The sequence below is a fragment of the Furipterus horrens genome, unplaced genomic scaffold, assembly GCF_987537825.1.
Source record: "Furipterus horrens unplaced genomic scaffold, mFurHor1.1.pri manual_scaffold_8, whole genome shotgun sequence".
Taxonomy (NCBI): domain Eukaryota; kingdom Metazoa; phylum Chordata; class Mammalia; order Chiroptera; family Furipteridae; genus Furipterus; species Furipterus horrens.
In genome coordinates this window covers 28,247,756-28,275,615 of record NW_028327178.1, presented here as the reverse complement: position 1 = coordinate 28,275,615, position 27,860 = coordinate 28,247,756, and the positions used below count along the sequence as shown (strand labels likewise).

The following is a 27,860-nucleotide window of genomic DNA, read 5'->3' as shown; positions in this document are numbered from 1 at the left end:
CACGGGCGGCCGCCTCCACAGCAGAGCACGCCGCGTGCTGTGAGGACCACGCCCGAGCAGCCTGCGCGGGCACCCCTGCGGCCTGGCCTGCCACTCTGAGGCGCCCCGAGCGAGCGGCAGCGGTGGCGATGGCGGCATGCGGAGCTGCCCGGAGTAGTGCGCCCAGTCCGTGAGGCCCGCCGCGGAGGCGGGGGCGGGAGCGGCGGGGGCGGGGCCCGCGCCGGGCCCGCCCGCCCGCCGGGGGAGCCGCCGGCAGTGGCCGAGGAGGCGGCGCGGCGGACCGCGGCCCGAGAATAGTGCCCGCGCTGCGGCCCGCGGGACCACGCTGCGACAGCTCGGGCCGGCCCCCAGAAGCTCCCGCTGCCGCCGTCGTCGCCGCCGCCTCCGCGGCGCGGACCAAGGTGAGTGTCCCCTGCGCCCGGGCCGTCCCAGAGCCGCGGCTGCTTGTGCGGGGCTGGAGGAGGAGGTGAAGGAGGCCCCTCCGCGTCCGCGTCCGCGTCCCCCGGCCCTTTGTGGCGGGTGCTGCCGATACCCGGGCGCGGGCGCTATCGGCACGGGGTACGAGTCGGGGAGTCCGAGGCTGCTGGACACGCGGCGTCCCTGGTTGGCAACTGCGGCAAGCAGCGAGTTTCCGTCCTACTTTGACATTGAGTTAGAACCGTTTTTCTTTAGAAGACGGAAGTTTGTTTTATTGACAGAAAATACAGATAAATATGGCTCCCGGGTTCGGCCCGGCCGTGCGATACTTGGAGCCCCTGTGTCAGACTGACCCTCGCCGGGTCTGCGTGACGACGGGGGAGGGGACACACGCGGGCGGCCAGGGCGGGGGCTTCCTGGCCCACTGCGCGCGAAGCGGACCCGGCTCTGAATTAGTAGATGTCTGTGAATGTGAAGTCGCGGGCATTAGGTAATGTGGCAGTCCTTCCTGGAAAAATGAATGAATGAAATGTCACTTGCTCATCCATAATCAATATAACGCCTTTCTAAAGATTTGCCAGGAATTGTGATGATTTGCATTGTCATTGCTACTCTTACCTGATCAACCTTGCTAAGTGAGGGTTCCCCCTCCTCCAAACTTATGACCTTGGCCTGATTCTCAAAGCCCCTGAGCTAACCAAACCTTCAACCCAACGCGCCTCTCATTCTCTGGCAAGTGTGGGCAATAGGCAAAGTATTCTTTGTGAATTATTCCTGGAGGGCAGAGAATGTTGCCTTGATCATACCTTATGCTTAATACATTGATTTATAGTACTGCCTGTCAAGAACCTTGAGAGGTGTGTGTGTGTGGGGGGGGGTGTCTTGTTCTCATTTCGCAGATGAAGAAGTTGGGGCCCTAAGAAGTTGTAACTTTACAGGTCACAAGCTAAGCTACAGAGTTGGGATTCAAACCTAGGCCTTATTAAGCCAGCACTCTTTACATCACGTCTGCTCCTAGACTTGGATCGTCTTATTGTAGGCAGTAACCAAATGTGGCTATTTAAATTAATTAAAATTAAATTTTAAAAGATTCAGCTCTTTACTTGCACTAGCCACATTTCAGTTGTTCAGTAGCCAAACGTGATCAGTGCTTGCTGTTGAGCAGCGCTAGTCTAGACCACACATCCATTTATTTAGTCATTAAGTAAATATTTATTGAGTGCCTTACGTCTGTGGGGCACAGTGTTATGTCCTGGGTACACTGTGGTAAAAAAAGAGAGACAAGATGCACTTGCCTTTGTGGAGCTTGCCTTTTCCGTGATAGCTGGAGGGATGTTTCCATGGTACTTCAGAGCCTTGCTGATTCAAAGTGTGGTTTGTGAACTAGGAGCGCATCCCTGTCATCTGGGAATTTGGAAGAAATGGAGAATCTCACGTTCCAGACCACGTCAACTGCATTAGTATCTGTTAGTGGCTTAGCAGATCACAGATGATAGATCATAGAGCCATCTCAGCTGATTTGTGTTCACACTGAAAACCTTATTCAGAATACCAGGGATAAGTGGTTTAACGAATGTTCTGATGGATTGTTTGACAGGACTTTTCAGAAGCAGGCAGTAAAACTTTTGGGAGCATTTGCCATTTGTGCAAATACTTCTTAAATGCCTGGCCTCTCCAATAGTGTATAAGTTTTATGAGAGCAGAGATTGTGCCTTCCTTTTCTAGCCACGTATCTCAGAAACTTCGAAGTGCCTGTTAAGCAGCAGGCGTTCAATAACTGCTTGTTGAGTACAGCCATGTGCTGTATAACGAAGTTTTTAGTCAACAACAGACCACATGCATACATGATGGAGAGCCCATAAGATTATAATGGAGCAGAAAAATTCCTATTGCCTAGTGAAGTCATGACCGTCGTAAGTGGAGGCCCTCAAAAGTTACAGCCCAACGCATTTATTCATATGTTTGTGGTGATGCTGGTGTAAGGAAGCCTGCACCATCAGTTGTATGAATGTATAGCACATACAATTATGTACAGTACACGATAACTTAATAATAAACAACTATGTTATGTATTTATTGTACTACATTTTTTAATTGTTATTTTAGTGTGCACTCTTTCTACTAATGAAAAGTTTGCTGTAAGACACTGTGGCACATTAAACCGGCAGCAGCTTCATACACCTCGTGTTCACCCAGTCTCTTGATCGCATCATTTTCTCTTGTGCTTGATTTAATCTCTTGTTTCATACAGTAACGTGCTATACAGGCTTGTAGCCTAGGAACAATAGGCTGTACTGTATAGCCTAGGTGTGTAATAGGCTATACCATCTAGGTTTGTGTAAGTGCAGTCATGATGTTCTCACATGACAAAATCACCTAAAGACATATTTCTCAGAACGTGACCCCATCCTTAATCTGCACGTGATTGTATGTGCATGTGCTAGGATGTCAAAGCTGCTTATTCTCAAGCAGTTGCAGGCAAGGTAATTCTCATGGCATTAAGGTAAGAACAAGGAACCAGAGCTAAAAGGAAGTTAGATCTATATGTGGCTTTTCAGCTTCAAGCTCAGGCTACCCTGCCCCGAGCTGTACTCCTGGCTCATTTGTACACCCCATCGCTTTCTCTTTTTAATCATATAAAATAGTATTAATAAATTTGAATCTTAATCAGTTTTTAGTGCCCTATATATTTCTAGCTAAATTCCAGACTATTTAGATTCACCAGTTTTTCCATTAACATGTACTTTCTGTTCCAGGACCCAATCCAAGGTACTACATTGCATTTAGTCATTGAGTCTTCCCAGTCTTTGGTTTGTGAGAGTTTCTCAGTCTTCCCTTGTTTTTCGTAATTTTGGTGGCTTTGAATACTGTCCTGTCTGTCTTTGGTAGACAGCCACATAGGACCACCCAGTTATGGGAAAAGGCTCTCATATTCAGGAAAGTAAGGCAACAGGAATAACTATTTCTGCTTTTGTTTGTTCGTGCAATATATATATTTGTTATGCTTATGTAACAACATGCAACTTTAGCACTTGCAGTAACTGATTTCCTGGGATACAATTGCTGTTTGTAATTCAGAAGAGTATCACAACACTGCAATTGTGAACCACTGTTTTAAAATACAGTTTTTATTTTTATGATGGGTTAAGAGCTGGGCTGAGGTGGAGGAGCAAGGAAAAAGGAGAGATTAGCTAAAACAGGCCATAGATAGATCAGAGAGGGTCCAAGGTGGATGGAGTGACAGGTAATTCAGGAAGAGGAGTGGGGCAGCTGCACAGAGGAGCAGTAGGAGTGGGTACTTATCATTTGTTCAATTAATACTTTATTGAGTGCTTATGGTGTGCCAGACCCAACGCTAAATACTCTAGATAACTGGAGGTGGGACAGCACTAAACAAATGAACATGCAGATAAGTACATAATAATTATAATTTGTGATGAGTTCTATAAAGAAAAAGCAAAGAGTGCTAGAGAGATTGTGGGTGAGAGAGCTGCTGCTTTTGGTTGGCTGGGATGCTGAGAGAAGGCATCTAGGAGTGACATTTGAACTCTTTTGTCTCTGGCTTTTGGGCACCCTCCATACTTCCTGTGGTTTCAGTAGCACACATGTGCCTCTTTCTCCTTAGGCACTGTGCTTATTTCTAGCTCTGGGTCTTTATATATAATCTCTTCCCAAGATGTCCCTGTCTATACGTACCCTTGTGGAAGTGCTACTTCTTGTTTGAGGATTTACTCAAATCCCATCTCCTTTATGAAGGCCTTCACTGTTGATTTGTGCCTGTGTTTGTCAATCTACTTGAGCACATAGTGTTTGAGGGTAGGGAAAATATTTTCTGTTTATATCTGTGTGTACTCACTTAGTCCAGCACAGAGCCAGTATTAATAAAGGTTTGTGAAGGCAGCCAATCCATTCTGAAGTGTTAACATTTGGGTGATGAACCTTAGAGCAGCAGTCAGTGAAGGTCCAATTGATATTGTTGTTGTTTAACTTTTTTTTGTGAAACAATTGTAGATCCACATAGAGTTATAAGAAATAACTCAGAAAGATCCCATGTACCTTTACCCAGTTGCTCTTAGCATGTGGAAATGGCGTGATTTTTCTTCTTTAGCCTATTTATATGATGGATTATATTGATTGATTTTTGAATTGAGCCAGTCCTGCATACGTGAAATACGTGATAAACCCCACTTGGTCATGGTGTAGAATTTTTTTTATATATTGCTGAATTCTACTTATTAATGTTTTGTTAAGGAGTTTTTGCATTTATATTTATGGGGGCATTTAGCACTATAAATTTCCCTCAGCACTGTTTCAACTCTGTTTCACAAATTTTGATATGCTGTATTTTTATTTTCATTCAGTTCAGTGTGTATTTTTATTTCCCTTGAGACTTCTTGGACCCATGGATTATTTAGAATTGTGTTGTTTAGTTTCCAAATGTTTGAATATATTCCTGTTATCTTTCTGTTTTTGGTTTCTAGTTTGATTCCATACTGATGGAAGGACATTGTGTATGATTTCAGTTCTTTTAAATTGTTGAGCCTGTTTTATGGCTCAATTTATGGTCTGTCTTGGTATATGCTCTATGGACACTTGGATAGAATGTGTTTTCTCCTATTGTTGAGTGGAGTATTCTATAAATATCGATTAGATCCGTGATGGTGTTGAGTTCTCCTATACCCTTGCTTTTTTTCTGCCTGGATTTTCTATCAGCTGTTGAGAAGGGGTTTTGAAGTTTCCAACTACATTTGTGCACTTGTCTATTTCTCCTTTTAAGTTATATCCATTTTTAGCTTTACATATTTTGCTGCTCTCTGTTTGGTGCATACACATTACAGGTTGTTGTGTTTTGGTAGATTGACCCTTTTTGTCATTATATAATGTGCTCTGTCTCTAAAAATTTACTTTGGTGTGAATTCTACTTTATCTGATATTAACATAGTTATTTCTCTTTTCCCTTTGAGTACTTTCTTTAGTTGTTTGTATGATGTATCTTTAAAATTTTTTTTTACTTTCAACCTGCCTATATTGTTATATTTAAAGTAAGTTTCTTATAGATAGCATATAGTTGGGTCATATTTTTTAATCCATTCTGTCAATCTGTGTCTTTTCATTGATGCATTAAGAGCATTTACATTTAATGTCATTGTTGATCTATTAGGACTACAGCAACAGTGATGAGAGTTGAGAGTGCATCTCTGATTTTGTGATTAATTTCTCCTTCAACTTAAAATTTCTATAAATTGTTATAATTTATAAATTCTTATAAGTTTTTATAAGAGTTCTCTACAGTCTTTGTATTTTATGACTTCTAATGTAACACAGAGAACATACAATTGCTTTTGGTTCTGTGAAGGTGTTTAAGTTTAGGCTTCTGGTATGTCATTCTTTGGTTGACAACCTCAGTAATGAGACAGATGCTAAGGGACACTAGATAAAGCCTCTGGGGAGCCATGAGATGATTTGAAGATAGTTCCTTAGATTTAGGTGTTAGGGTTTTGCTAGAATTTTATGTCTTTGATAGTTTTATGCCTTGCTTACCATTAAAAACATTTTTTTTTTAGGTGATTCCTATAGGCCCTTCTGGGTGACCTGGAGTCTCCACTCCCCCTCCCTTCCCCCTCCCCCTTGCCCCTTTTCCCCTTTCCCCTTCCTCTTTCCCCTTCCCTTGCTCGGACAGGCCCTCGAGGTGGTCCAGGAGTACCCTCTTACCTCTAACCCGTTTCCTTCCCTCCCTTCGTTTTTTTTTTTAAAGTATCAGTTAAACTATAAAAAGGAATAGAATTTGCATTGCTTTGGTAGAGCCATGTGCTAAGTTTTGGATTGTTCTTTGGAAATTACACACTACATTTTATAATTTATTTTCTTTAAACAGTGAGTAAAAATTTCTGGGAATGTTGTAACCTATTTCTCCATCCCTAGAAATGAGCATATTTCTCAATAAACAAACACTTTACCGATTTTTACAAGTCCCTATGCATAGCAGGAATATATAAAGGGTAAAAAGGTAGCATTGTCATAGTGTGAGGCCTGAGCACTTGACAGATTGAATTCCATATTCTGCTTATAAGACTGCACAATTAATTTTAATTATTTTAAGTGTTTCCATGTAAAGGAAACACTATCTGAAATAATAAGGCTGTTTAGGGAGATTCCCCATGAGAATTTCAACATTTACCCAGATTAGAGGCATAAGAGAAAACTCAGCATAGGAAATGGTGGTAAGATGGTCTTTGATCTGAAACTTGGGAAGGAATGAAAAAGTAGAAGGGAAGAAGAGGATAGTAAATTGTAGACTAAGAGTCTTTGAACAGGGCTAGAAGTCCTTTGCTGAGCAACCTTTGGGTCATTTCAGGGCATGAGATATAAAAACACTCCTGGAGAAGAAGGAGCTTTACGGCAAAGCTTTTGACTGGGAATTCCCTTGAGTTGGTGGAAGGAGTGCAATACTGGCAGCTTATCAGCTGGTGCTTCCTCTCTGTGGGCTCTTGCTACAGAAGGGAAAGTTGGAGGAGTTTTAGCAGTGAGCTGGTTCCAGTAGACTGGGATATAGGCTATTGATAATTGGAGATGGGGCTACAAAACACAACGTGTATAGCAATGGCCAGTGCACTAGTCTCAGTGTTCTATTTATGTTAGTTAATTTAATCTTTATAACAATAGTCTCTTTTCATTATCCTCGTTGTACACTTGAAGGAACTGTAGGACAGAGGGCTTAGTGGTAAAGCTGGGATCTGCACATCTCTGTGTATGTGATTTCCAGAATTTATGATCTTAACCTCCAAACTAGATGGAGTTGCTAGGATAGTTTTGGAAAGATCTCTAGGGCTTTGAATAACAAACAGGAGAGTATGGGTATTTGGAAGGCAGTAGGGAGCTGCTGAAAGATTTTCTCTTTTTTTAAATCCTCATTTGAGGACTTGTTTATTGATATTGGGGGGGGGGGCAGAGAGAGGGAGAGAAAAATCGATTGGTTGCCTCCGGAAGGTGCTCGACCAAGGACTGAACCTGCAACCTAGGCATGTATCCTCATCGGGAATCAAACCCACGACGTTCTGGTTTACAGGATGACGCTCCAGTGAACTGAGCCACATTGACCAGCACCCACTGAAGGATTTTGATAAAAGTATTGTTATGATCAAAATTAAGCTTTAATGTACATCTAGGTAGATGACTTACTTTAAAAGATGATGTAGGATACTTCCGGCCAAGATGGAGGCATAGACAGACATGCTCTGTCTCCCTCTACAACTAAGAAGGATTACAGCTACTGCAAAACTAAAAATAACAAGTTCCTGAAAATAAAGCTACATGGAAGTCCAAGGTATGAAGTCATAAACAAATGGTGCTCGACCGGACGGGTAGGAAGCGCGAAACCGCGGCTGAGAAAGATGGAACTGTGCTGGAGGCGGCAGCTGCAGCAGCGAACAGCAGGACCCTGTAAGCAGACGCCTGTATTTGGGGGGAGGAGAGAAGCGCCTGAGAGCTGGCCCAGCTGCAGACCAGATCAGTCGGCTGGGGATTCCAACGCCCGGGAAGGCAGATCCCATTGGGAGGTGGCCCTGTTCCTCAGCGGAGAGTAACAGCAGGCATCCATCTTGGACCCCCGCCCCCACACAAAGCGCCACAGTGTGGTGAGAAAGGTCGCCAGGTTGTGACGAGCACACGGGGTTCCGCCCAATATAGCGCAGGAGGTGTGACAGCGCCCCACCCAAAAAGGAAAGATAAAACAGTCGGAATGGCAGAATTAATGATTAAAATACCAATCACACAGCTAAGAAAAAAACAAAAGCCTTAACCGATGAACAAATAGTGAATCTTTCTGAGGTTCAGTTCAGAGCTATAGTTATACGACAGCTTACAGACCTAACAGCAGGGCTGAATCAAGATAGGGTAGGAATGAAGGTTAGTCCTGCTGAAATGAACAAAAATACAAGACAGGTGGTGAGGAAGGGAAAGCCATGGATCAAATTAACATAGAGGAACATAGGGAGGGAACAAACAGTCAACGAGTGCAGAAAGAGGAAACAAAAAGTGAGAAATATGATGAGAGGCTCAGAAACCTCTGGGACAGCTATAAGCGATTGAACATTGGAATTATTGGATTGCCAGAGGGTGAAGAAGAACTAGAAATTGAAAAATCATGTGAAAAAATAATGAAGCAGAACTTCCCTAACTTGGGGAAGGAAATGAACTTACAGGTCCAGGAAGCACAGAGAGTTTCTGATAGGCAGGACCCAGGGAGGACCACACCAAGACACATTATCATCAAAATATCAAAAATTAAAGATAAAGAGAGAATCTTAAAAGCAACAAGAGAGAAGAGGAGAATCATGTACAAAGGGGTCCCAATTAGACTATCAGCGGATTTCTCAAAGGAGACTTTACAGGCAAGAAGGGACAGGCAAGAAATATTCAAAGTAATGAAAATCAAAAACCTACAGCCACGATTACTCTATCCAGTGAAGCTGTCATTCAGGATAGAAGGGCAGAGAAAGTGCTTCCAGGACAAAGTAAAACCGAAGGAGTTCGTTAGATCCAAACCACTGTTATAATATGAGATGTTAAAGGGACTGGTTTAGAAGAAGAAGGATCAAAACTATGAACATTAAAATGAAAACTGTATCACAACAACTAAGCAGAAGCTAGGGAATCGAAACAAAGGCAAACTAAGTAGGCAACGAGAGAGGAAAATGAATTATAGGTACGGGGAACATATTGAGGGGAGGTCAGCGGGGAGGGGGAAGGGGGAAAAGGGAGGGAGATGATGCAGGAATTAAGAAGCATAGTAGGAGAGAGTGGAGTAAACAGGGAGATGTTGAGAAGAACTATTGGCACAACCAGTGGGCATGGACTAAGTGGGGGGGACAATTGGAGGGGGGAGCAGGGGGGAAAGAAATTGGGACAACTGTAACAGCATAATCAATAAAAAAAGAAGATGATATAGGAAATGAGGCTAAGGTAGTAGTTCAGTTGACTATGTGTACAGAAACATACAGGTGCTTTTTTAGAGATGCAATCAGATGTTCCTTTCAATGGGTAAAGAAAAGAAGGAAGTCAGTCACTCAGCCTCCAGGAAGATGCATCATTACCAGCAGTGGAAAACAAAACAAAACAAAACAGTAGAGTTTGTTTAAGGATAGTTAATGAGTTTGTCTTGGACCTGTCCAGCTGAAGGTGCCTGAGAGATGTAGGTGGAACAAACCTGCAGGCATCATGGTTGTGGAACTCAACTTGGGAGTCAGCAGTGAGATGATGAAAATAGAGTGTCTAAGAGGGTTGAGAAATAAACCTGAGGTGATGTTTACGGTTAGGACTCTAGAGGAGGAAATATTTTTTTACATCCTCATTGAGCAAATATATTTGAGTGTCTGCTGTGTGCCAGGTACTGTGTATACAAAGTGAACAAAAGAGACATGGTACCTGTTGTGTTAATGATACAACCAGTAGGGCAGACAGAAATAGAGACAATTAAGTAAATGGCGGAAATGACATTTCAGCTGAGACCCAGAGAGTTCAAAAGCATTTTAATACAAAGAGGAGGGGCAAGAGGATTCCAGGTAAAAAGAATAGTATGTGCAGAGGTCATGTAGCAGAAGACAACTCATTCTGTTCAAGGAACTGAGAGATCAGTGTGGCTGAAAGGCCATTGGTGCAAGGGGAAAGTGGAGTGAGATGATGGGAGAAAAGTTGTTATGGGACAGATGAGGTAGGACCTTATTCTCAGTGCTCTTGAAAGATTTTGAGCAAGAGAGAGCTCTGTTTTGAATTTGGAGCAGATCACTCCTGCTGCAATGTGGAGAATGGATTTCGGTGTGGGGGTAGGACGGGTAAGAGGGAGGCATGGAGACCAATCGGGAGACTCTTCCAGGAGGCCTGGACTAAAGTAGTGGCAGTGGACTGTGTGAGACCAAGGATGGCTCTAGTGTTTCACCGCAAGCTGCTGCCCCTGGCCTTCCATTTAGTGTTGCTTTTTTTCTCTATTCGACCATAGTATCATGTTGACACTGTCCGTTTATCCAGCCATGTCCCTTCTACACTGTGAATTCCTTTGGCTGGGGAGGGACTTTCTCTTACTGGCCTCTTAAGCACTAGTGCCTACCACCTGCGAGGTGATCAGTAAATGTTGAATAAATCGGTGTACTTACCTTCAGAGGTGCAAGACTGTGGTCATATTATACATTGAGTCTTTTTCCAGTTTTTTTCTCCCCCTGGGAGAAACTCCAAGACATGAGCTGGCTGGTGGCAGTGTTATAGGGGAGGAGTATGCCGACTGTGTGGGCCCTGTATGGCGTTCAGAGGTGTCTTCAAGTGTCTAACCTTAGGAGGGTTTACGTGATTTCCTCTGCAGGAGAATTAGAAGAGGGCAAAGTCAGGAAACCTGAGGAAGGAGGTCTTATGAAGAATGATGGCTTTGATATCCAGTGCTGCTGAGCTGGGAGGAATGTGAGATTTCTTCCCTTTTTTTTTGCTTTTTCTTTTTTTCTTCCTTCCTTCCTTCCTTCCTTCCTTCCTTCCTTCCTTCCTTCCTTCCTTCCTTCCTTCCTTCCTTCTTTTCTTTCCTCTCTACATTCTGTAGAGGTAACAGCAGAAATCATATTACGTGGGGGTGGGGGTGGGGATAGGTGGTAAGTGCTGACAGTAAGTGTAGAATGTTCCTTGAAGTATTGTGAAGAGGAGGAAGGAGAGTGTAGCTTGCACTGGGGGTAGTTGGGGGAAAAGTTTTTTAGAGCAGGAAGGAGCAGAGCCTATTATCTGCAAGCAGTAGGTTGTAACCAGTGAGAGCCAGGGAAGTAAGGTGGATGAGAGTTAGTGTGGGTCTGACAGGGTCAAGGAAGAAGGTATTGTCATGCCCTGGAGGTGGCAAATGTCCCCATTGTAGGGGGCGACCATAATCAGCTCCTACAATGTTGCTGTTCGGGTTGTTCACTTGCTGAGGATTCTGTTTTACTAGAAAAGCCAGAAATCCTGATTATTCAAGTGAAATGTCCTGATTTTTAAATGTTGGCAGTTCAAGGTCTGTGCATTTTATTTATTAATTTAGGTATTATGTATGTATGTATGTATTTTTGTGGGGAGAAGAGGGACAAAACCCTCATCTCTGGCCTGAAGGTTACCTTGGGAGAAAGGACTGGTGGGGTTGGGTGGTGGGGGAGGGGGAGGAGAGGGGTATTTGTGGAACAAGGCTTCCAAGGCTATGGAAAGAGACGCAATGAAGTGTTGCAGAGAGCATGCGGGAATGAATGTGAGGTGCAAGTGAGGTGGAGGGAGCGCGAGTGTGAGGACATGAGACTGTGAGGCAGAGGGCAGATTGTGTCTGGTGGTCGCTGAGAGTGTGCACGTGTGAAGTGAGGGGTGTGGGGAGGAGTATCCGAGAGAAACTGTAAAGAACAACAAGGGCTCCATCAGGCTAGTCATCATAGGTTTACAGTGGACTCAGCCAGCCTTGTTTCAAGAGTTTTCTCTGTAATGTTAATGTCCTGGAAGTTGAAGCAGAAAAAGTTTTGGGTTAAGAGATTGAAAGGCTGAAAGATACAATAGGTAGGGTTTTTTGTGTGTGACTTTTAGGTTGGTAGCTAAGCACATGAAAGCAGAAACCTGCTTAGATGGGAGAACAGAAGGTGATGTGGAGGCAGATGGAGAAGAGCAGGTTTGTCAGGACGAGAGAATTGAGGGATCATGGCTGGGTTTGCATCTGGCTTTGATTTTGACCCAAGTGTCAGTTTAAGGTATCCATAGACAAATTGGTGTAGGGTCCTGAGACAGAAGACAGATCACCAGGTTCTGGGCTGTTGAAGACAATAACTGTTAGAAGGCAGCTTAAGAGTTGCAGCCAACAGGCGGTTGAGGGGGATTAGAAGTGGGGAGGAAGGCGGTGAATCCAGCGCTGACATCAACACATTGGGGAAGGTTGAAAGGTGCCTTAAACATCAGTCTGGGAATATAAAGATAAATCTTCTGGGAGTAGGACCTAAAAGAAGTAGGTTTTGACTAATCCATATTTCAAATTTAACAATTACAGTATGACATTATAAAAAATCCTATGTAAAATGCTCTCATTTTTAACAACAAAGAATAAAATAATATGTGAAAAGATTTGGACCAATCCATTTTGCTTAGGGCAGACAGGGTGGAGCCCCTTGGGATTCACTTCACCCACACCCACAGCCTGACCTTTTCTACTCTGATTTACCAGTAACTCCCAGACTTGTGAGAAGTGGCAGTAACTAACCCAGTCATGCTATTCCTGGGCATAGAAGTACGTGTGTACCACTTTTTGAGGGGTCAGGGGCTTGAAAAAGGTCCTCAGATTTCCCTTAAACCTTAGGCACCGGAAGAGATCAATTTGTGTAGTAACCAGACCATAAACCGATGGCAACAAACTGCTTTTTATTCATCAACCTGCAAAAAAAAAAAAAAAAAAAAAGCAATTAGGAATTTAGGGATGCTGACTTCTCATCTGATGTTCACATGTATAAAAATAACTATCCAGAGAGTGAGTAGAGTAAGAACTTGTTTTGCATTTTTAAATAGTGGGATTTTTTTTAATAGAGAAAGAAATATGTATGGTGAAATATTCTGACAATACCAAAAGGTATACACCGAAAAGTAATTCTTCCATTCCAGTATTTATTTTTTTTAATGTAAATGGAAGTCATCGATATTTCTGGGCCAGATGAAAGTACAGTAGCTTCAAGTGTGTGTGTGTGTGTGTGTGTGTGTGTGTGTGTGAATTAGAATATTATGAAGGGAGCCCTGACCGGTGTGGCTCAATTGGTTGGGCGTCATCCTGCAAAGTGAAAGGTCTCCAGTTCCATTCCTGGTTGGGGCGCATACAAGAGGCAACCAGTCGATGTTTCTTTCTCACATCGATGTTTCCCTCCCTTTCTTTCTCCCTCCCTTTCCCTCTCTAAAAATAAATAAAATCCTAAAAAATATTATGAAGGGATATAGTTACTAAGCTAGAGGAGAAAGAAACCACCAGTTGGGTATGATTAGCTGGTAGCATTTTAAAAAAAGTTAATTTTGTGGCACATTTTGAGAAATGGAAGAGGCTACAGAATGTGTATTTGGAGAGAGAAGGTACTGTGAAAACCAGGGAAAACAGGAGCGAGTTTAGGAAGAACTGGGTTTTAGATATAGAGAGAGGTTAGGGTAGATTATGTCAGAGCAGAGAAAAGCATGAAGTCAGGTAATGTGTGTGTATCTGAGCTCTGAACTGGAAAAACTTTTATTCTGCAGACTCAAAACGAGAGAGAAAAACAGCTTGATCCAGATTGGGTGGGAAGGTGCAAATAGGTAAACAAGTCAAAGTAGACTGGGATCTAGTGATACAGACTGGAGTAATAAAAATAGAATTCCTGGAAAAGCTTTTTGAGGACCTTAAACTAAAGCCATCTGGATAAGTTTTATACTGTTCTCTCATCTCTGATTAATCTCTACCCTTAAGTACTGTCAAGATATAATAGAGTTTCATTATGAATTTGAACCTTCTATATGCTAAAGTGTACTGAAGTAGGGAAAAAGATTTCTCCCAAAGACTGAGAGTAAGATGGGGTAGGTCTCCCACTTTGTATCCTCGTATAGATAGCAGCAGTGAACTTCAGGTCAAGCTCTTTATATCACAGAATTCTTTGAAAGAGGTCTGATAAAAACACTTGCCCTAGAATTTCACCAGGCAGAAAGTTTCAGTTAGAAGTACGTGGGCTTTCTACCTCCCATGCAACTTGCCCCTCACATCATGATTCCCCAGATCTTTGTGGGCAGTCCTTTAAGTCCAAACACTGGAATAAACCTTATCCCATTTTTTATTAAATTTTAGCCTTCTGGTTTTCCCTGTACTTTCTAAAACTTCTAAGACTTACCTTTCTCATCTTCACAAAGCCTCAGTTCCGTTCTTGAGTTCCGGAACAGTACTTTCAGTGACTGATCTTACTTTGCTTCTTATTTGGGATCTTTGGTTGTAGGCAGTAGAATCCAGCTCTGTTTAATTTAAGCAGGAAGTAATTTATTGGGAAGGAATTGGAAATTTACAGAACTATCCCAACAGCTAGGGAACCAAGCTTTGAAACAGGTAGAAACTTAAGGCAGTTTTGGGGAGCTGGAAAGTAGTATCAGGAATGATTTCATCAGGATGTCACCACTGGGATGAATGAACTTCCCATTTCTTTCATCTTTGCAAATTACTTGCTCTTGAGACTCCTGGAGAGCATATCTGATTGGATGAGCATAAGTTATGGTAGGCATACCAGCAGGGGTTTAGTTTCAGGAACCTCTAGGAATTCTTTTGGCCTCCGTAGTGGGAAGGGAGAGACTTTGATTTACAGTTGCAGCAAGATTATATAAGGGAAGGAAGTAATTCTCCAAAAGGAAATTAGGAAGGGGGAATAAATAGATGCTGGGTAGCTAAAAAGAAAAGTCTTTTTTTTTTTTCAACATCAAAAATTTCTCCACATCATAGTAATTTACTTGTGTGAGACAAAAAATAGCTAGAATTTATTTAATGCTCTGCTCGATACAGTTTATACTGTGTCTCTTCTCATCCTTTTCTTTACATGCTGCGTGTTTGTGACAATTATGATGTAGGTAACCGTTTGGGTGAACCTCTACCTGATAGTAGGTATCAAAGCCAGGCACAATCCCAGGTAGTCTGGTACTGCATTGCCTTGTGCTGTTTAAAAAGGTTATTATGAATTAGCCCTGACGATGTGGCTCAATGGGTTGGGCATTATCCTGCAAACCGAAAGGTCAGTCGTTCTGTTCCCGGTCAGTGCACTTGCCTGCATTGCGGGCCAACCCCTCTATGATCAATGTTTCTCTCATACATTGAGGTTTCTCTCCCTCTTTTTCTCCCTCCCTTCCCCTCTCTCTAAAAATAAATAAAATCTTTTTTAAAATTATGTTAGTACTCTTAAATAAATTTGGCCTTTTATTAATTTTAGCATATCTGTGCATATTTTAAAATGGTAGTACCGTGTTTCTCTCTCTCACACACAAATTTTATAATTTATTCAGAAAGAGTTAGTGAGGTAACTTTCAACTTCCCAAGGCTCTTTAGGCTATTGCTTAGGGATCAATGTCTGTCCTCCTAGGGTCATGTAGTTCTCTCCCAGTCACGACCTCTCTTCTTCCCTACTGTATGACAGCCTAAGGTGGTTGTGGTAGTCTCATTCTGCTTGCTAAGGGTTGATTTAGAAATAGGCATGTTACCGTTTTAGGCTGAGGAAGGTTTGCAGAAGTTTCAGGGAAAGACTTTTTTTTCCTTGTCTGAGGCCACCTCTCCATGTAGACATTCATACATGAATGTGAGATTCTGAGCTGCTGCAGTAATCTTGTTATCAAACCCAAGGAGGAAGCCAGCTCAAGAAGGTGGCAGAGCCGAGAGAATTACAAGGAGATGAAGCTGGAGCTGCTAGGTTAAGCTAACCCTGAATTCCACTGTATTCCTGGACTAACAGTTTTTTGAGTCAGTAAATTTCCATGTGTTTAAGCAGTTTGACATGTGATTTCTGTTCACTTATAGCTAATGGTATCCCAACTGATGTCATAAAGCAGAATTGCACTGGGAAGAGAGGTTTCTTCTGCTGGATGTTCAAAGTAAAATAGCCAAAACAATGTTAAATAGGCCAGTAGCCTAACCTGGCAAGGTAGAAGCTGCATGAATTATGAGTCCAAGGACCTGGATTTTAGTTTCTACTTTGCATATGTCACCAGACCTAAATGTCCCTATCAGTCATAATAACGAGGTTGCCCTGGATGATCTGTAATGTACCTTTCCTCTAAAATATCCTTTAATTTTAGAATCCATGAAAAATATCTGGTTGAACCTAATTAGGAATTAAGGAGATGGTTTTTGAAAAACAGTGAGCCATGTCAGATTTTTACTGTATTCTAATAGCTCCCAAACACTTCATTTCTACAACTTGTCTATAAGTAGTGCTGGTAAAGTATTTTAACAGTGTTTTTAAAACTTTTTTTCTTTCTGAGGGCTTAAAACCAGTAACACTTAAAAAAATGGTTTTTGGTTTCTTGAAGATTTTTCAGATTGTTCTTTGTGTGTGTGTCTCTGTTTCTTTAACTTTTTGTTGTGGGAAATTTCAAATATATATAGAAGTAGATAAAATTGTGTAATGAATTCCCATATACTCATGTTATCACCTCAGTAATTATCAGCCATTTGGTAATTTTAAAGCAAGTAGTTTTAAATGCTTACATTTGGCTTTACTGGACAGACTTTTTATACCTAAACTTCAGAGCTAACCCAGGTCTCCCTTGTTTTAAGGTTTTAGTTTTAATACTGTTTTTTCAACATCAAAAGAAGTTACAACACTGAAAACAAGTATTTATATTAGTAGTTGTGATCAAACAATTATGACTGTTTAGGCATTCATGTTTATACATGTCTAGGTAGGATGAGTTATGCTGTGCTAATTTACAACCTCCAAATCTGAGTGGCTTAAAACAGCACAGCTTGTTGGCTTTGTTACTGGTTGACTGTGGACTCTGCCTCAGACCCTTCTGGGACCCAAGCTGAGGGAACTTGCCAGCACTGTCACAGAGGGAAACAGAGCAGGGAAAACTGTGCAGTCCCTTAAAGCGTCTGTGTGGAATAAGGCAAGTCATTTTGTTCACACATCATTGGCCAAAGCAAGTCACATGGCTAACCCATTCTTTAAGGGGATGGAAAAATGCAAATCTACCATGCCCCTGTGAAGAGAACCAGAAATGTTTGGTGGATAGCACTAATGACTATCACAATATCGTGACAAATATAAAATCTCACTTGCCTTTCAACTTTACATTAACAGCTAAGGTTTCAAAACTTAATAACTCACATTGAACAAATGTAGGTAATGGCATTAAAATGAGTCTCATTGTTTCTTAGCTCTTCTTTATTTAAAATCCACTTTTAGACCAGTTAATTAGAAAAAGTCCTCAAGAAAGGAAATACCAGTTTCTAGATTGAATCCCTGTTTTTTCCAGGAAGATACGGACTTTTCATTTCTCTCAGGTGGTGCAGTGAACCCAGGAAGGGCAGAATAATGTTAGCTTCTTTACTTCCCATTAGAGGATGACCTTTCCCATTTCTGCTCCTCATCCTTTTTAAAGTAATATTTTAAAATCCCAGGTCAGACCCTTGGAATGTTTCAAGTGGGGTTCAGAATTTTAGATCAGATCTATTTGTGTCTTTTGCACTTGGCGGTTGCAATTTAAACAGATTCTGACCAGCCTGTGTGAGATACATCAGTCACAGCCCTGACCATATTTATATCACCTTCCAGAGGAAACTACTTGACCCCAGCAGTTTCTGCTCAAAGGTACTCTTGGTTGGTCATGTTTTGTACCCCTCAGAAACATGCACCGGACCCATGGTAGCCAGGCCTATAGCAGCTACTGTAATATGACTTGGCTTGAAAAGATAACTAAGGCTGACTAGCTCTTCTCTCTTCCCAAGAATTTACCAACTTCCAAGACTGAGACAGAGACACTGAGTCTTAACACAATGCCATGAGAGAGTAAAAACATTGTGGTCATCTACAGGCATTCTGAGGAGGTGAAAGGGACAGAGCAGAGGGTTGATTAATTGGTGATGAGAAGGAAAGAAGCGGGCTTCTGGAGTGCTGTGTTATCATGTAGTCCTAGATGTATACCCTGCTAATTCCTGCTGCGGGGGCTCTTTGTTTTTCAGAGCTTTTGCATTTCAGCTTTCCTCTGTGAGGCCTGTTCTGTGGTAATTTCTGTGCTCCTTGGCTTGGGATTCTGGGTTCCTTGCATGTGTTGCATAGGATGGGACCCAGAGACCCAGAGTAAGTGTAACTGAAGCAAGAAAGAACTATTTCTCTCATGTCCAAGTTTGGACATAGCCCATGGCTGTTATGGTGGCTCCATGGTTTTCTAGGATTTTGGTGGTTTTAGCTTTCTCTCATCTGCCATCTCAGTTCCTAGTCTTCATCCTTGTGGCTTGTAATGGAGTTTGAACCATCATATTCGTATTCCATGCAGCAAGATAGGGAAGAAGGGGTATGGCCTAGTCCTTTTTTAGACACTTATAGAAGTTGCACAACGGGGAGGGATATGATTGCGGGAGTGGAGGTGGGTTGGGTGGGGGAGAGAAATTGGGAGAAAAGGGCACAACTGTAATTGAAAAACCAAAATTAAAAAAAAAAAAAAAAAAGAAGTTGCACACAAGTCTTCTGTCATATCTACTAGAACTTCACTGCAAGGAATGGCAGAGAAGAATGCTGGCTGAAACTTCAAGACACAGGACATGAAGACCCACACCCTTGCCCTTAGACATGATGGGACCACGACCAGTCCAGATTCAGATATTCTTTCCTACAAGAACTTCCCAATCCTTCCCTGTCAGTGAACAGAATATAAGCTTTCTAGAACCAAATCCCTGAATCTGCCAAAGTAATTGGCCAACCCAATATATTGCTCTTTACTTAACTAAACGGACTTTTTGGCCAATCCAATAAATTTACAACATAGAATACACAACATATAACTATATGTACAGTGCTGTGTCATGTAACAGTCTTATTACAAACCCCAGTTTTTCAAAAATCCAATTACCTATTTTTATCAAAACTAAGATTTTCATTTGGACTTTTTTTTTTTTTTTTTACGTTGGCAGTCTGTGTGCATTTACTGATGTGCTAGTGTTCTTTTGTTTTAGTTTAGAATTTTATCTTCATATACTTGTTTTTCATCTTTAGAAAGTTTATCTTTGGTATTAATAGTGCTTTAGGGGATGTCTATACAGTAAGTGGAATTTTTATCCAAAAATATTCAGGTCAGTTAAGGTGGTATCAGTTTATGTAGAATATATAGGGGATAACGAGATTAATAGGGCACTTCTCCTGCGGCCCATACCTGGGATGTGGAAGGGGCTTTGTTTTTCAGAACTTTTTTTTGAAATGGTGTTTCTCTTTGGTTATTTTTACCTGGAGCCTTTTGCTACCATTGAGCCTCTTCTCTATTTGCTCTTTCAGTGTCTGTGTTAACTCAGCGGTCCCCAACTTTTCTGGCACTAGGAACTGGCTTTGTGGAATACAGTTTTTCCACAGACCCGATGGGAGTGGGGGAAGGTTTTAGGATAATGCAAGTACATTACACTTATTGTGCACTTTATTTCTATTATTATTACATTGTAATATATAATGAAATTATCATACAACTCACCATAATGCAGAATCAATGGGAGCCCTGAGCTTGTTTTCCTGCAACTGTAGGTGGTCCCATCTAGGGGTGATGGGAGACAGTGACACCTGAAGTGTGTTGCTTATGTCCAGTCTACTCCGTAATCTTGTTTTGGTTGCTATCACTGCAGAAAACCCTGCTTCACAGAGATAAGATATTGGAAATGGAAGCAGGCTTTTCAGTATTTTTGTGGCAATCTCAGGATATTTAGCCTTGACTTTAATCCAGAATGTATAGAAATTTGAAGTTGTCTCAAATACACTTTTGAGGCCACTATCATTTGCCATCTCAAGCAGTTGAGATCCTCTTCTAGCACAAAGTAAGTTCACCTTGCTTATTCACAAACGGGTCATGGGTCCTTTTTTCCCAGTTTGGGGGTCTTTTGTGATTGGTAAGTAATGTTCAAAATCTTTTGAAAGCTGAGGTAGGTGGTCGTGCACCAGCTGGGAGAGAGAAGGCCTGGGCTCAGTCTCTTTCAAAACTTCTGCTAGTGTTTGAAACATGTCACCCTCATAATTCCAGTTTGGCTTTGAATGTGGCCACTTTATCTGCCGACTTGAACCACAGTTGTTATTTTCCCTGAAGTGACAGATTAAGTTCGTTGAGCAGGTCGAATATGTCACACAAGTAAGCAAGTTTTCTGACTCCTTTTGTATGACTGAAATGTGCTGCCAGTGGTGACTTTTTCTAAAAGAAATCTCTGGAGCAGCAATAGTATCTCAGAAACTCTGGCCAGTGACTTACTTACCTTTAGGAAGCCATCTCACTTCTGTGCGTAAGAGAAGACGTGTGCTCTTTGTCCATCTCCTCACAGAGCTGCGCAAATAGATGTGAGTTTAGATCATGTACTTTAATGTGGTTGAAAATTTTAATCACATCCTGCAAAACATTAAGTTCAGGTGACATTTTTCAGCTCACTGGCATTTCTCTATGGATGACACAGTGCATATACTCACATTCAGAAGCCACCTCTTTGACCTGGGTAGTGAAACCAGAAAGCTGTCCAGCTCTTCCATCCATGCATGTATCAACACAAAGTGACCGAGTCAGTCTTCCTGATATGTAATCATTCGAAGACTTGAGTAGTTCTGCAGCTGTGGTGTTGGTTGGCAACAAAAGTGCACATAACATAACCTCATGCACGTCCTCCTGAAAAATATATTGCACAAAAACAAGCATTGTTGCCTTGTGGTCAGCATCGATAGACTCATCAACCTGGATTGTGTACCACAGTGACTCATTAATCCTCTCTAACAATTGTGCCTCAGTATCCTCTTCTGTTTCATCAGTTCATCTAGTTATGGTGCTAGCCGAAAGGAGAACACATACCACTTCAGCCTCTCCTAAAAGTTCGTGACAGATGTCCTTAGCAGCAGGCAGGATCTACTCTTCACCAACAGTAAAGGGTTTCTCAGCTTTAGCAATGTAGTTAGCCACTAAGAATGATTTTCTCAGTGCAGACATATTTGATGAAGTGGTGGCCTTCAATAATTGCCTCTGTTCTTTGTGTTCGTGTTTTTTTTCTTTGGAAAAACTCCGAAGTCTTGTCTTTTAATACAGGGTGCTTGGTCTTCATGTGGTGAAGCAGTTTTGAAGGTTTCATGGTTTCACTGGATAGCTGGTTGCCACATATTTTACAAAGCTGGCTTGGAGAATGTGAATCACCTGTTGCAATTTAAGTAGCGCTCTTAGTGTTTTCTTTTAAGTGCAGCTTTCTTTTTGTTGGCAGTCTTAGAGTCTTTTGCTGTCTCATTATTGGGTCTTCCCCCATTTTCAAAGAAGCTCTCCAGCAACATTTGTTTTTTACTCACTTTGGCTAGGGTTAGCTAGTGGGTTTACCAAAACTGTGACTGTGACAAGTGTGCAGTGCAGGAAAGAGGCACAGACAGAAGTGTTAAATAAAATAATGGACAGGCCACTTGTGGACTGAAAATAAGCATTGGATTCTGACTCAAAGCCTGCCACCAGACGCAGCTATACAGTTGAAGTATATCAACTCACTTGCCACTATAAAGCCTGTCACCAGATGCAGCTTAATTGTCACTTGCCACTCACTGACTGCAAGCAGTTGATTTATTATGGATTCTGTGCAGTCAGACTTCTCTGCTAATGATAATCTGTGTTTGCAGCCGCTCCCCAGCACTAGTGTCACCACCTTAGCTCCACCTCAGATCATCAGGCATTAGATTCTCATAAGGAGCACACAACCTAGATCCCTCACATGCAAAGTTCACAGTAGGGTTCATACTCCTGTGTTCACTGCTGCTGCTGTGCCGCTGTGCGCTGTTGATCTGACAGGAGGCGGAGCTCAGGTGGTAGGTAATGCAAGCAAGCAACAGGAAGCGGCTATAAATACAAATGAAGCTTCAGTCACTTTCCCGCTGCTCATCTGCTGTGCTGCCTGGTTCCTAACAGGCCACGGATTGGTACTGGTTGGGGAACCCTGTGCTAAAGGTATGAGTTGAAAGCACTGCTATACATAATTTTATTTGGATTAATTACAGCTCTACATTTTGTTTTAATTCTTGACAGACAGATTATTATTGAGGCTGTCAGAAAAAAAGTTTTCTAAGAGAATTATTTAAAACGAAGTGGAAGGTGGGAAAGACAAATATAGTCAGAAGCATTTGAGAGAGTCGTGACTAGGAGACAAAGTGAATTTTTTTGTTATTGATTATAGTCATTGCTTGCTCTTTGTTTAGTATTAAGCCTTTTAGATTCTCCACTTTGAAGACATGAATTGTAATAATGACATCCCAAATATTTAATATTTTTTTATATTTTAAAATGAAATCAGTCTCTAACATTTGCATTTATTTTCAATGTACATTTATTCTTTTTGATAGAGGTAGAAAATTGTTCTGAAAGTCATTCTGAAACTAATGGAACATCAGTCAATTCAGTTTTGTTTTTTAAATCTTCATTAAAAACCATGGAGGTGTACTTTTATAGACTCATGGAGTGTTAGAATTTCAGGTAATAGGACCAGTTGTATAATGTTAGTCCAGTACAAAATGAAAATGTGGGGCCTCTTATTTAAAAACGATGAAGACTTTCAAGATGTGACAGCAGAGCATTTAACCAAATGTGAAGCCCTTCCAAGTGAGGGCCCTTGTTGTGACTGCACAGGTCAAAGGTCCATGAAATTTGCCCTTCATATAAAATCTTAGGGTTCATTTAGTACAGGCCCTTCCCTTTATAGATGAGGATGCTTAACATGTATATGCAGCTAGATGTTGATAAATTATTATTGTATAGCAGGACCATGACCTCAACATTAAAAAGTGGGTATTCTGCCCAAGCTGGTGTGGCTCAGTGAATGCTCGCCTGTGAACCAAAGGGTCACCGGTTCAATTCCCGGTCGGGGCGCATGCCTAGGTTGCAGGCCAGCTCCCAGTTGAGGTTGTGTGAGAGGCAACTGATCGATGTTTTTCTCACATATCAATGTTTCTCTCCCTCTATTTCTCCCTCCCTTCCCCTCTCTCTAAAAGTTAAATTAGAAAAATAAATTTTTTTAATAGCCCTTCTGAAGATTTTAATTATTTTGCTGCCTTTAAATCTGTAGGCATATTTAGTCATTGTAATATAAAATTATTGTCAGTTATTCCTAGTGGTCGTAGAAATAACGGCATGGGGAGTTGAAATCCTAAAGATATCCTGCATGATTTCCCAATGTTCCATCTAACAATGGTTAAAAAATGAAAATCTTTGTTATAGTTTCTGTCCTGCTGCAAAATTTATTGGTTTCAGTTTAATTTCTTTATTTTCCTTACATTCCCTAAGAGCACCAATGAGCCTTGAAAGTACCAACAGGAAGGGAATGAAAAGAAGCAAACGGCCCTTACAATCTACAGTGTAGATAATAAGCCCTTTATAAACCGAGAAGGAGCCTCTGTAAGTGTGGCAGATATCCTGTTGCTCATAGGCACATGGAAGAATAACAGGCAGCATGTATTTATTATTGAAAACCTGCTGTAGTTTCAAAAATTAATTTAATTTTATTAGCTAGTAATATTTTTGTTTTGTTTTTGCAAAATCACTTTAATTGTGACTGCTGATAGAAATAAATGGAAGCAGCTAGCTACCTACACATGATTCATGATTAAATCACTTTAAAACATGAATATTGGCCTTCCAATAGCTACTTAGGTGGGCATTCTGTATCTTTATTTTATCAGCTTACCCAATTTTGTGTGGTATTTTAACTCACAGACAATATAATGCAAATTAGACCTGCTCTTTTAGCATTGTAGAATACACTGGATAGCCAGCTGAAGAGAATTACTAGAAAAGTTTGAGTAAACGAACTGTTGAAAGCACATGAAAAGAACATGATGGGGTTAAGAGTTTATAAGGTAAACAGCTACTATGTAGTAGAGCTGCCTCACACGTAATAGAAATCAGCTCAGTTGCTGAGAAACAATAAGAACTAACACTCTTCTAAAATAATTTTGGTGTCATCTTTTACTATTTTACTTGTGTGTGTGGAGTTGTCACCTAGAATGCTGAATCCACTTTACTTAATTTTCAGGTTTTGGCTGACTTTTACTATAGTTCAGTGTCTAACAATGAGTCTTTGCTTCCCTTAAGTACTGACCTGGGAGCTGAGAACTGTGATGTGATCACCAGCCACCTCTTGTTCATTAATGGAGAAACAGAACAAGGGACATTCCTGTTTGAGAATGTTGTCCTTTACAAAATGGCTCTTAAGTTTATAAATTGCTTTACAGATGAAATTTAGTTCAGTAATCTGATGAACACTTACAGAGTATGTGCAATGGATAAGGCTCAGTGTTAGACTCAGTAGGTGATAGAAAAATAAGACATAATTTCTGCCTTAAAGAGATTAAATGTAAACATAACTATAGTTAGAATTAAAAATGTGATTCAAGGATTTAGTCATTTGTCTCATAGCTTTTAAGCACCCACTGCTATGAACCAGGCACTGTGCACGGTACTGTGAACTCAAAAATGCCTTCTGGCATTCAGTCAAATGGGTAAACTTGACATACAAAAATATAAGTACAAGCTGACATCAGTAGAGGTTGTTGGTATAGAGGGGGAAGTCTGAGGAGGTTAGGAGAGGTTCCTTAAGTCCCAGCATGTGTCAGCAGGCACAGCCCTGGGCCCTGGGTGTACAAAACCTCTGCATTCACAGAGCTTTGGCCTGAATCTTATATGAGTTTGGCAGATGGACAAGCAGAGGCCATTTCTGACTGAGGGAACAGCACATGGAGACATGGCATGCCATGTTGGGAGCTAGGGGTGGCTGAATGCAACTAAAGAGTAGGGTACCTGAAGGAGGTACAGAGTGGGAGCTGAAGTGTGGTCAGGGTTATGTTTGGCAGAATCGCAAAGGCTCTACCTGGGATGCTCTTCCTTGCATCTTTCTGAGGCTGACTTCTGGCCTTTCTGATCTCCTCAGTGATGCCTCCTCACAGAAACGTTTCCTGATCACCCACAGTAAAGAAACTACCCAGACCCTTGCTAACACACCACCTCTCATTTTTATTTATTAACGGAGTGCTCCTTACTAGCTGACACTTTATTTTTGTTTATTGTTTATATCCCAGCACTTGACTACACTTCAATGAGAGCAGGAACCTGGTTTATCATGTTTATTGCTGTATCCCCATGAAACTGACATTTAATAAATGTTTGTGGAATGAATGTAAGTATGGATGTTTTCACTATGAATTTTGGGTTTTTATTTTAGAGATGAATGGTTCTCAATATTATTATTCTGTAGTCCCCTTTATACTTAAAAATCATTGAAGACCTCAGCCCTGGCTAGTGTGGCTCAGTGGGTGGGTGTTTTCCCACAGACCAAGAGGTGGTGGGTTCCACTCCTGGTCAGAGTACATGCCTGGGTTGTGGGCCAGGTCCCCAGTTGGGGGAGTGCAAGAGGCAACCACATATTGTCGTTTCTTTCCCTCTCTTTCTCTCTCCCTCCCCCTCTCTCTAAAAATAAATAAATAAAAATCTTTAACAAAAAAGCTTTTGTTTTGTGAGTTATGTCCGTTATATTTGTCATATTATAGATATTATAGATAAAAATCTAGACATTTTAAAATCGGTAATTCATTTAAGTTAATAGTAATAAATCCATATGTTAAATATATTTTATGAAAAATAACTACTTTCCAAAACAAAAAAAATTAGTAATGTGACATTGTTTTTTATATTTGTGCAGTTTTTATTAATGTGTGGCTTTTCATAGCTAGATTCTCAAATCTTCTTTTGTATTCAGTCTTTTATATCACATGTAGCCTCTGGAACTCAGCTATATACTCATGATGGAATGAAAGTAAAAAGGCATATAATGACTTGGTATTAGTATAAAATAGCTTTGACCCTGCAGACTTCTTAAGAGAACTCTTTGAGGTACTCATGATCCTTTTAAGGGGTTCCCTGTGCTACCATTCTAAGAGCTGCTGCTGTAGGTGGATGATTTTCAAACTTTTTAGTAGCAGGACTAACATTTTCAAATAATATCTTCTATTAATAATACCAAGCTCCAATCTATAAAACATAAAGGCAGAGCTATTTAGGTGGAGGGGGGGTGTCGGGAGGGAGGGATGGGAAGGCCCCTGGAGCCCTGCTTTTACCTCTTCTTTCTCATTCCTTCAACAAGCTGCTAAATTGGCCAAGGGATGAGTACCTCCACGGTGGGAATATTGTGTGTGAGAGAGTGTGCATACTGTGGTGTCTCCACTCTGTACCACAGTTTTAACTTTCAGCATTTTATTTAATGGCTTTTTAATGTTTCAAAGTTCACTACATTTTAAGCATCGAAATACTAGTGTTAATATTTTATAAAAGCTATTTTCCCTTAAGTACATGATCATTGGTTTGCTTTCATTAAAAAATAAAAAGATTTAATTGCAACCAGAAACCTAATTTTGTTCCTGAGGTATACTTTCCCAATTTTGTATAAGACAATTTATTGAAATTTAAGGCAACCTTATAGAAATATTTTTGTCATTAAACATTACCTAATTTGAGTTTTTAAAAGATAATTTGTTCTCTTTGCACATCTGAGAGTATGTAAAATAAAATCCAGTCAAGGCTCAATATATAATCAGGCAAAAGTAAGGAGGGGGAGGTCTATTTCTCAAATACAGGAGTAATTCTCAGAGTCTGTAGAGTGGAGGAGAATGGAGGCTTGGGAGAGTAAGGCTAGAGTTTGGACAGTGCTTTTAGACATCATTAGCACTAGCTGATTTTAATTATGCTGCTGTGTTAAAATACACTTGATTGTCTAAGGAAACATCTCAAGCTAGTTTATTTTGTCACTACATGTTTCTAATTTTTTTGTCATGAAAAAAGGATCACAATAAGTTTTCTATGAAGCTTTTGTTTTTTTGCAAGTAAATCCTATCTCTACGTTTTGTAATTTCTGTCCTTTGGAATTTTTATCTGACAAACATTATAAAGTGGCTATTCTGTAACTTTAATGTATTATCATCATTATTTATTACATGTATCATTAAAAAAGATAATCTATATAATTATAAGTGTTTATGTAGTATATAAACTCGAACTTTATTATCTACATTTAAGAGATGCAAGGAAAAATTGGGATACAGAGAAAAACAATGAAAATAATTACAGGACTGAAAAGTATTATCTTGGATTTGGAGTTACATATTTTAAGGTGTTATTTAATAACAACTTTATAAAAGATTATTCTTATGAAAAGAGCACAACCTATTTTAAAGAGTTATAAATAGGGCACATCTTCATAAAAGAGAGAATGAGATATAATTGGACAGATTGCCTTCTTGGTTAGGTTTAGCATTCAAAACAACTGCCTAGTAGTGATAACCAATTAACTTTAATTATTTTTAGAAATAGGATAGGTAATTCTTATTTAACCATTCTTCTAGTAAATATTTAAATGACTACTTTGACCTCACTATAACTTTATTCTTACATTTCATTTTATTTTTTTAAATAGATAGCATTATAACTTTATGAGCAACATCTTCAATTAATAAAGTGTGCCCCTGTTCTTTGAAGCGAATGGAGTCATGTAGTATTAACATGTCTGTAGGCTGCTTGTTTTACTTTACATCACAAAAGGAAAATACTTATAGTTTCTTATAATTTTATGTTTAATAATTAATTCATGTTAGGTTGTGGGGAAATACTTAATGTTTTAGTATTAGCTTACTTAAGATTGCAGCTCCCCTGTCTCATTTCTTGATCTTTTACCTATTTCTTCTTTCTTTCCACTG

General features: G+C 40.6%; 1 protein-coding gene across 2 annotated transcripts in view; it reads left to right on the top strand.

The window, feature by feature from the left end:
* Nucleotides 1-258: 258 nt before the first annotated feature.
* The window catches only part of GALNT1 (polypeptide N-acetylgalactosaminyltransferase 1), a 124,756-nt gene continuing 97,154 nt past the window's right edge, over nt 259-27,860 (top strand). For both annotated transcript variants that reach the window (XM_090285651.1, XM_090285650.1), the window contains exon 1: nt 259-401. The gene's annotated coding sequence lies outside the window, so the exon portion shown is untranslated. The remainder of the gene's footprint in view (nt 402-27,860) is intronic.